Below are 11,180 nucleotides of genomic sequence, written 5' to 3' on the forward strand. Positions count from 1 at the left end.
ATTACAAAATAAAGCTGTTGCATTCATGTACCTGTCTTTTTCTGGACATATGACCTTAATTCTCTTAGGACTGACTGCATGGCAGTAGAATGGTTAGATCATAGGGCAAGCATATGTTTAGCCTTAGTAGATATTGCCAAATAATTTTCCAAAGTGGTTTTACCATTTTCACTTCCCCCTGCAATTTATCAGATTTCCAGTTGCTTCACACCATCATCGACACTTGATATTGTCTGTCATCCTAATTTTAGCAATTCTGGAGCATGTGTAGTGTTATCTTATGGTGGTTTTAATTTCCATTTCTCTGACTACTAATGATATCAAACACCTTTCATATCCTTATTGGCCATACAGATATTCTCTTTTTTGAAGTCCTGTTTTGCTCATTTGAAAATTAGATTGGTTTGTTTTTTTTAGTTGACTTATGGAAGTTTTTATATATTCTGGATGTGAATCCTTTGTCATATATATATATTATATATTATATAATATATATTACATATACTATATATAATATATATATAATATAATATATAACATGTATGTTATGAAATCTTCCCAAATATTTGTGGCTTTTTTATCCACTATGGTGTCTATTCATTAACAGAAGTTCTTAATTTAGATTAATGACAATTTATCATTCTTTTATGGTTGTGTCTTTGATATACTATAGAAAAAATTTTAATAATAACATTTAAAGACATTTAAAATATATATATGTGTATACACACACACACACACACACACACACATATATATATATATATATATATATATATATATACAGTAAAACCTTGGATTGTGAGTAACTTGTTCTGTGAGTGTTACACAAGATAAGCAAATATTTCTAATAAATTTTAACTTGATAAGTGAGCGATGTCTTGCAATATGAGTAGTATGTGACACTGAATGTCACATGATCACAAATGAGCCAGTGGTTCTCAAAATTCACTTTGATATATGAGTGCTTTTGATTACAAGCATGTTTCCAAAATGAATTATGCTCTTAAACCAAGGTTTTACAGTGTGTGTGTGTGTGTGTGTGTGTGTGTGTGTGTGTGTATGTATATACTTATTTATACATTTTCTTCACTTATTGTTCTGGCTAGGACTCCAGTTCAGTATTGCATAGAAGTGGTAATAATGGGCCTCCTTGCCTTGTTACCAACCAGTGGACAAATTTTACTATTTCACCACTGAGTGTGATTTTAATTGTAGGCATTTGTAAATATAATTCTTTTGTGTTTTAGTATGAAATTTTTAAAAGAATTATGGGTATCAGTGAGGAACGCTTCATCTCTTTTCCAGATGTTTCTCATGAAGGAAGCTCAGTTAGTACAACTTCATGTCTCTCTTTGCTTATCCTGCCACGAGGATTGGTGGAGTAGCTTATCTGCTTGGTAGGTCTGGGAAGACTACTGTGGGTATATTCCTCTTGACTGCTCTCTTCATCTTCCTCTTGGGAGACCCCTGCTCTTGTCCAGGATTCATACTGGCTATGACAGGCCAGTATGTCTAGATCAGGGATTCAGCTAGCCTAGCTAGCAGGGTTGACCCATTTGGCTCTCAAGCTAAGCTACATCCCCCAACCTGGCCCTTCAGAATAACGAAGTTGATATTTTAATTTCCTATCTACCTTAATCTTTGCTTTAATTTTCAATTTGTTTCAGAGCCTGGATGCAGAAGAAAAAAAGGCTTGCTGCTTTTTATCTTTCTCTACCTTGAAACGTCAATAGTGGTAGCAAGCAATACTTTTACTTTTTTATTGCATTGTTTTTATCATTTGCATTTCTATTAATTTTTTAAATTTGAATATAGTTGACACACAATCTTACATTAGTTTCAGGTGCACAGCATAGTGATTCACCATCTCTATACATTATTCTATGCTCATCACAAGTGTAGCTACCATTTGTCACCATACCATTTGTTGCATTATTTTTAAATAAAACAAATTTGTCACAAAGAATGAAAGAAATTCTGTTAAAGCAAGATATTTTCAAGGTATAGTCTTCATGAGCCATTCTGCTTATCCTGGCCTTCTTTCTATTATCATTGCCCTGGCCACAATCTTCCTGCTGTGCTTTAGCCAGGCTTCATCCTCCAACAGGAAGCTGTCCAACACCATTCCCTTCTTGAAGGCATTAGCTTTTCTCTCAGCACCACCATGTATGCACATCTAACTTGTCCTCTGGATCCCCTTTCTTCCCTGAAGGGCCAAGAGTGAGGTTCTGCAAAGCCAAACCTCACAGCTATCATAGGTGTTCCATCCATTAGTTGGACATTTCCAGAGAGACCCTAGAGTAAATGAACCTCTCAGGACTTTGTTTCCAAATATTTAAATGAGAAATACAATGAGGGCCACCCGCATAGGATACCTATGAAGATTAAAAGAGTTATTTGAACGTAAAAGCACTAACACTAATGCCTGGCTCATAGTAAGACTTTATTATGTGTTAGTTATTATTATTAGCTGATTTCATTGCATTTGTTGGGCTTTTCAGTATATCATTTTATACTTTAATCAGGATGTTTTGGGGACGTGTAGCTTATTTTCCAAATTAGTTTTTAAGCTCTATAAAAGCAAATCTGGGTCTTGTACTTTCCTCACATTTCCTTTGTGCTAATCAAATTTACTGTCTGCAATAGCACAGTAAAATATTAATATTGGGATCTTTTCCTACTATATTTCTGAAATAGCACTGGCCTAATCTTTTTTGAAGTTGTGATATTATGGATGTGTCTCTAATATGCAGAAATTTTACTTTCTTTAAGTATTCAGAGAAAGATGAAGAAAACTTTCAGGAAATAGAATGAAAACTAATTTGTTCCTGAATATCTGGGTTGGAGTCCTGGTCTTTCCATTTATTTATTAGCTGGGTGATTTTCATCTCTGAGTCTCGATTTCTCTGTGTCAATAAAATGAGCCTAGTAATACTTCCTTTTTAATGCAATATTTACCTTCATTCCGTTTTTCAATATTTGGATTGAAATACCAAAATAATCATTATTTCTCCAACAAAAATATTTAAAAGTAGCTGAACCACTAGAATACTGTAAATCTGTACTGCACTCACTACTCTGTGTGTATTATATCATCTATCTATCTATCTATCTATCATCATCATCGTCATCATCTATATCTGGCATTGTTGAGTTAATTGCAGAAAAGTTATAGACCAATGTTTATCAAAGAAGTTTCTCTGGAGATGCTAATAGATGCTTCTGGGTCAGGGAGGGAGTTACAAATAAATGAAAAACTTGCAAAACTGGTCAGTTCCACAGAATTATAATCAATTACAATGCATGGGACACAATTTGCATCTTTATGGACAAGAATTATTTGCATTACTATCAATTTTCTACAATTTCAGCGTGGTAAAAAATCTCAGAGACAATGAAAGCTTAAAATAATCTGAATTCATGAACTAGTCAATACTCTGTTTAAAGTTCAGTCTTTCACAATTTTTCCTGATACCACATGTCTTCTCAAACAGAAAGCTCTGTTCGCTAGTCCTTTATTTGAAAGGAGCTTTAAGGGGCGCCTTGGTGGCTCAATGGGTTGAATGTCCAACTTTGGCTCAGGTCATGATCTTGCAGTTCATGAGTTTGAGTCCTGCATCAGGCTCTGTGTGGACAGCTCAGAGCCTGGAGCCTGCTTCAAATTCTGTGTCCCCCTTTCTCTCTGCCCTCTCCTGATCGTGCTCTGCCTCTCTCTCTCTCTCTCTCAAAAATAAATAAAGATTAAAAATACCTAAAAGATGTAAAAGGAGCCTTGGGTTAATTATTTAAAAAATATATCCACATATAGCTCATTTAATGAGTATAGAACATCTCCAGATGGAAAGATATTGAACTAAAAGGGAAAACTTCAATATAGGAAATTCTTTAAAAGGTGATTTTAGTTTCTATTCAAATCAATAAATATTTCATAAGTACCTACCATCTGATTCAAAGAACAAGAATGGTACCTTGTCTTTTGGGCACTTACAATGTTCTACCATCCATGGTGTTGGGTTTGGCCCCATGTTTGCATAGGATCCCATGCCTGACAGTATATTTCTGGAAGTCTAGATAATTTAGTCTAGAAAATAGCCATATATGGGGTTCCATAATTCAAAGATAGTTACTTAAGTTCCCTTTACTAATGTAAATGGAAGACCCTTAAGTTACCATCTTGCCTCTGCTTCCAAACTCCCCTGGGTAGCTGATGGAAGAAAACTATACAAATCTAAGAACCAAAAATTGTCCTGGAGCAGTACATTTTGAATCCCTATTTTAGAAGGGGACATTTCCATTAAAAATGTCTTCACGATTATAAAGAAGCGCAGCTCCTCACATCTCAAACCATTTTTATGTAAAATATGATCTTCACTTTTTTTGTGTGTAACTAAGAGGTCTATTAATGTGTTTTTTTAAAAAAAAACAAAGAAAAACCTTTTTTGTGCTCAAAATTTAATTTAAGCTTCTGAGATTAGAAAGCTCCTGGCAACTTTCATCAAGATTATATACTATCGCTACAGCTACTGTTACTACTATTATTACTACAACAAGAACCCTGTTTCATAGTCAGCTACTGTATTATCTACAACTAGACTGAATTGGGTCACTACAATGGTGTGTAGGAATTTCCTCAAGCTAAGGCGTCCAAGTTGTGATTTTAAAATTATTCTGTTTTTCATGGTTCTTCTGTCCTCTCTTATTGGAAGTGACCCCTTGTCACTGCTTTGGGTGGACTTGAATCTAAGACCTTATTTTAGTTGGTCACTTCTTCACATTGTTAGGATTGATACTACCATGGTCAAAGCCCATGCATTTGTCCATAGAACCTCTTACTCAGCACTTACAGACATGGTCTCTATATGATGCCAAAACACTTCACATTCTCCTCTCATAGACAACATTGAGAAGTTCAGGTAAAGACAGTGGCCAAATGGTACTCTTTGTGGGCAAATTTTTGATGTATGGTGTACAAGTGTGCATATCTGAACACATATGGAGCCATCAATAATACATGGTAGAGTCCACAAATATTTTCCTTTTCTTTACAAATTTTTAAATGTTTATTTTTTGAGAGAGAGAAAGAAAGACAGAGAGACAGAGTGTGGACAGGGGAGGGGTAGAGAGAGAGATACAGAATCCGCAGGCTCCAGGCTCTGCGCTGTCAGCACAGAGCACGACATTGGGGCTCAAACTCACAAACCATGAGATCATGACCTGAGCTGAAGTCGGACGCTTAACTGACTGAGCTACCCAGGTGCCCCACAAATATTTTCTATAAAGGGCCAAATAGTAAGAATTTTAGGCTTTGCAAGTTATAGGGGCTGTCCTTCATTCTGGCACAATTACTTAACTTAGAGTCATCATAACACAAAAGCAGCCATAGACTGTAAATAAATGAAAGGAGACAGCTGTGTTCCAATAAAACTTTATTCACAAAAACATGCAGACACCCCAGAGGCTATAGTTTGCTGACCTCAAAATATAGTATAGTCTGGACAAGAAATTATAATGCCAGGGGATCCCAGCTCTGCCCCTTACCAGCTGAGTGCATGGCTTAATTCTCTCATGTCAGTTGAAAGAATAGTTTTATAAGCTCTAAAGTACTATGCAGACATCTAATATGGTATTCATTCAATCATTCATCTATTCAACAAATATGTATATCAAATGCCTACCATGTGTCAAGAACTGTCCCAGAACAACAAGGTGATAGTAGGTAAGGATGAGTCACATAAACTTTGGGGAGGGTACCAATGTCAGGCTGTTGGGTGATTGTCAGGTTGGGGTCATAAGGTAAGGTGACAGCCTAGTGGGAGGGGGGGGGTTTCCCCTGAAGGGAATTGATGTTCATACAGTCACTCGTTTTGGGAAGTGGTTAATTCTGGGCAGGAAATGAGTTGGCACTTTGGGTTGGGGGTGGTCACACTTCTTTCTCTCTCCGGGACCAGGAAGAGTTGGGCCAAGATTCTAAGTCATGAAAAGGCCTAGGTAATTCTGGTTGTGGGGAGTGAGATGTTTCTTAGCTATGTGGAAGTAGGCATACAGTGATTGGTGTCATCAAGTTCATGATTTCCCACTTAGAGGGGCCAGAGACCAAGAGGAGAAGCAGCCAGCATTTCTGGAGCAGCCAGCAGGAAGACTCAGGGTTGTAGGGTCAGTGGCCTCAAAAAAGCAAGGTCCCTTCCAGAATCCAGAGTAGGATGTGAATGGTGCAGGATCAAACCGAAACAATTTGGAAGCAAGAAGTACTTTATTTTGTAGATACTGGCAGAAAGAGAACTATATTTAAATGTTGTTCTCGGGGCGCCTGGGTGGCGCAGTCGGTTAAGCGTCCGACTTCAGCCAGGTCACGATCTCGCGGTCCGTGAGTTCGAGCCCCGCGTCGGGCTCTGGGCTGATGGCTCGGAGCCTGGAGCCTGTTTCCGGTTCTGTGTCTCCCTCTCTCTCTGCCCCTCCCCCCGTTCATGCTCTGTCTCTCTCTGTCCCAAAAATAAATAAAAACGTTGAAAAAAAAATTAAAAAAAATAAAAAAATAAATGTTGTTCTTGCAACCAAATAATTGTAGTACAGGATGGTAAGTATTCAGATAGAAGTGAGGATGTCAAGGAAGAAATTGGATGCCTAACTTAGCCTGGGAATGGTTCTTGATAAATAAGGTCTGAGTTGAGATTTTATGAATGAGGTCAGGTTAACCAAGCAGAGAAAGGAGGGCAAGAACCATGTAGATAAAGGGATCAGCATATGCAAAATCAGGTGGCTTCAGAGGGAGTAGTGCAATGTCATTAGGGATGTGATTCTGGAGTCAGACTGTGAGCATTTACACCCTGGCTTCTGAGCTACTTAGACATATGTATGCATTTCTCTGAGCCTCCGTTTCTTCATCTGTAACATGGGAATGGCAACCTTTATCTCATAAAACAGCATAAGAATGAAATAGACAACAGTATCAAGGGCTTCAATAATGATGCCTGGAACCTGGCAAGCAGGCACTCAGTCAGTGTCAGTGATGATATACACTTATGTGATATAAAGCTATTTAAGTAAACACACCGTAATTAATGAAAAAGAAGCATGAAAATGTCAGATGAAGTTGAGGGCTGTGTATTTGAGTGCATGAAAGTCACTTTGGCAGTAGGAATGAAGCTTCCTTAAGCATTTTCTTGACTTTTCCTCATCTTGATGTGTCAATCCCATGATGGGTGGTGGCCTTTCTTCCCTTGACTACTTCGGCCCCTGGTGCTGAGAGCACCAGGCCAGCTGTTAAAATGGAACTAGTTGTGATAGCAGAAGGCAAAGTCAGAAAGGTCACGGCCGTTATGTTTCCTTGGCCCCCAGCAGTGGGAACAAAATGATGAGATATGTCAGCTGGTTTTCACTTGGAGCTTTCTGTTCGCGAAGCTGGATCAGACTGCAATGCAGCATGTTTTTGATTAGTTGAGCTGATACCCTCAGCTGGTAATTCCCTATCTCACTGAAAATGAATCTACACATTTCTTGAGTGCTGACTTTGTGCTAGACACTGATCTAAATGCTGGGGCTTGGGGTGAATTCTTGATCCTAGATGCTCAATCCTAAGTGGAAAAAAAAGACACACAAACACCAACACTCCAGTATGTGAATAGTATTGCCATGAGGGAGACACAGGGAGGTGACCCCCAGTACTCCATCTCTCAAATATTCAATAGGCTTATCCGGGCTAGTTTTCCCGATAGTATGAAAGCATTCATTGGGTGTTTGCCTCATGAACACCTTTGTTGGTCCAATGGCTGGTTTTTCCAGAGGCAGATGGAGATGACTTCAGTGAGTTTGAGGAAATATCATTGCCCTCATATTTGCCCTTGAGATTTTTCCTGCTCCTCTCCCACAGTGAACTCCTTTGCAGATACTGAATGTAATAAAAGACCTCACATTTGTACACTTTCCAAGCTTTTTTATGTTCTTCCCACAGCTTTGGAAAGGATTATGCTTCTTATTTTACAGTTGAGGAACCTTAGAGAGTGTCTGTGACTCATAAAGATTCTCATGTTAATCACTGTCTGAGTTAGGATTCAAACTCAGGTTTCCAAACCATCCATTCCCATGTGCCACCCCCAGACTTGGTTCTCTCTTTCCTCCACCATAGGGCAAGTACATCCCCTACATTGGACTACATCCCAAGCTTTCAACATATTGGTTACAATCTTGTCCCAGCCCTTGCCCAAGCTGCCCAAGGTAAAGATCTGGACCAAAAGCAATTTTTTAAAACTCAGTGATAATTACAACTGAATACCATCATTGTGACTTAATGTTGCTTTTGGTAGTGTCTAGACCCTCATATTTGCATAAATGGCAGAAGGGGAGGGAGAATCCATTTCCCAAAATCATCTGGGGGGAAACGGGGAAGCATAATGGATTCAGAGAACTCTTCTATGCTTACTAGGGAAAGTCATCTGAACCAGCAGTCCTCAAACTGTTCAGTGTTCCTGAATGACAATCTCATAGATTTTATCAAAATTTAGTAGTTCTGGGTGGATGTGAAATTCTGTATTTTTAGCAAGCTCTCTGGCATGGGTTCAGGGCACAACACAGATAGTGAGGATTTAAACCACTAACTTTCAAACTTAACTTAAAGTTTGGGAGTTTAAATTAATCCTGATGCCTGGGTAGTAACCCCAGAGATTCTAATTTTATTGGTCTGGGCTGTGGGCTGGGGATCAGGCATTAAAAAGTCTTTTAGTTGAAGGGTGCCTGGGTGGCTTCGTCAGTTAAGTCTCGGATTTTGGTTCTGGTCATGATCTCATGGTTTGTGGGTTCGAGCCCTGCATTGGACTCTCTGCCGTCAGTTCAGAGCCTGCTTTGGATCCTCTGTCCCCCCACTCTTCCCCTACCCTGCTCGTGCTCTCTCTTTCTCTCAAAAACAAATAAGCATTAAAAAAATTCTTTTAAGTCTTTCAGTTAATTCTAAGGTGCAGCAAAATTTGATTTAAATTCTAGTGTGGGTATACCCACCTATACAATGATTACAATAGCATATAGCTATCTCATAGGGACAGGAAGGGAAATGGATTATATAGCGAATATGGTACACCTAGCTCATAGAGAGGGTTCAATAATCCAAGTGAAGGGTTTTCGTTTGTTTGTTTTGTTTTTTGTTGTTTTGTTTTGTTTTTGTTTTTGCCTTCCAAATTCTCAGATGGCAAAGACGGGTTCTGGCGTCTGGACATTTCCCCTTTCTTTAATAGCTTTCTTACTCTCTTGAGTGCTGAGAAACATTCTAGGAGAAAAGGTGGCTTTCAATTCACATTTCTATACTTTTTAAAGAAGTTTTAGTCCTTTTTTCTCTCCTGGATGGCTTGTTTGGTATCTTTTCCCTAGAATATGGTCTGTGTTTTTAGAGATTTTCTTTGATTATTCATTTAAGAAATAGTTATTGAACGGCTATTATGTCCCAGGGGTTGGGCTGGGCTGTGAGGACCCAGTGCTGAAAAAGACTGACAGGATTCCTGCCTTCTAGGAGTTTAGATGCCAGAGAGGAAGTACATAAAGAGAGCCAGGGTAAATAGCATCATGCCCATAAGGACAGGACAAATAGGGAAGAAGACAGAAGGGAATTAGGTGAGGCCAGAAGAGTCAAGAAGGCTTCTCTAAGGAGATCAGAACAATGATGAGAGTTAGCCAGAGAGAGAGTGAAGTGAATATTCCAGGCAGAAGGAAGAACACTTCCAAACACCTGGTGGCAAGGCTGAACATGAAAGGTTTGAGGAACTGGGAGAAGTTCAATGTGATTTGAGTATCAAGCACAAGGTGGGAGGTGGCATGAAGTGAGAGAGGAAAGAAAGATCTTGATGTGGAGGGAGCTGGTTTAGAGAGCTTAGATTTTAGGAAGGCTGCTGGGTCCACAGTGGTTGGAGAATGGAATGTTGGAGTGGGAGATGTTCACACATCAGGACTTGAATTCCAGCTCTATGACCCAGTGGCTGTGTGATGTTGGCCGTGCTACTCAATGTCTCAGAGTCTCAACGTCACTGTGCACAATGTGGGGATAACAATACCTGCCTCACAGGGCTGTTTTGAGGATTCAGTGAGTGTGTTGTGAAAAGTGCAGGACATGGAAGAGCTTGATAGGTGGTCATTACTACTCAGTCCCCAGAATGATGGTGCTATCTAGAAATGGGATTTGTAAGAGGTAAGACAGGAGCCAGGATGTGAGTTAGGAGGTGACAAGGGTGACACAGGTGAGATGGTGCTGGTGAGGACAAGAGAACTTGATGAACTAGACAGATGTTGATTGGATAAATAATAGGAAAGAAGGGTTGTGAAAGACTCAGATCATCCTTGAGATTTAGGACATAGGAATAGTGACAAGTTTGGGGTGAGTACTTTGAAGTCAGTTTTACATGTTGAGATTGTATCCATCAGGGATCATTTACAGAGAACAGACGTCATGCCAGCTTGTTTAGCAGGAAGGCATTTATCACAGACTTGCCAAGAGGGCTGAAGACACAGAATCTAGGTTGGGCTTTCAGGAGCAACCTCTAATGCTGTCCCACAGAACAGGGCTGCTTGGTTGGCTGCTGTCTTTTCAACAATCTTGCAATCAGGAAGCTGCCCCTCTAGAGCCACAACACCACTGTTTCAAACAGGAAACCACCATAATCAGGAAGCAGCTACTGCTGCCAGATCTAGAACCACTGCTAATCTGCAACAGACATGTCAGCAGAGTGGATGTTCCTGTCCCTACGCTCAGACTCACTGCACCCACCAACCTCATATCTGAACACCGGAGCCTCTGCAAATGCCACCTGCAGAAAACCCAACACTTCCACAGAAGTGGGCTTGCTAGAAAAGTGGACAACGTTCTAAAATCTTGTCCATCTTGGACTAAACTCTTCTAGAACCCAAGCTGCAATAGAATTAGCAAAGTGTATTTTGAACCTTCCAACTTGTGGAGCAGGGAAAGTCACACTACAACAGCATTTGTAGACTGTGGGTTGTGACTCATGACAGCATCATCAAATCTATTCAGGTGGTCACAACAAGATTTTTTTTTCTTAGTCATGAGCAGTTAGGGTAAGTATTGCTTAATGTATCCTTGGTCTTAGAGTTGTGTGTGTGTACACATTTTTGTTTGCAGAGTAGAGCATTTCTTCTCCTGAGTCATGGTAAACACACTTGAAAGCCACTACACTAGATGTGGA

This window comes from Lynx canadensis, chromosome D4 (assembly GCF_007474595.2).
Source record: "Lynx canadensis isolate LIC74 chromosome D4, mLynCan4.pri.v2, whole genome shotgun sequence".
Lineage (NCBI taxonomy): Eukaryota > Metazoa > Chordata > Mammalia > Carnivora > Felidae > Lynx > Lynx canadensis.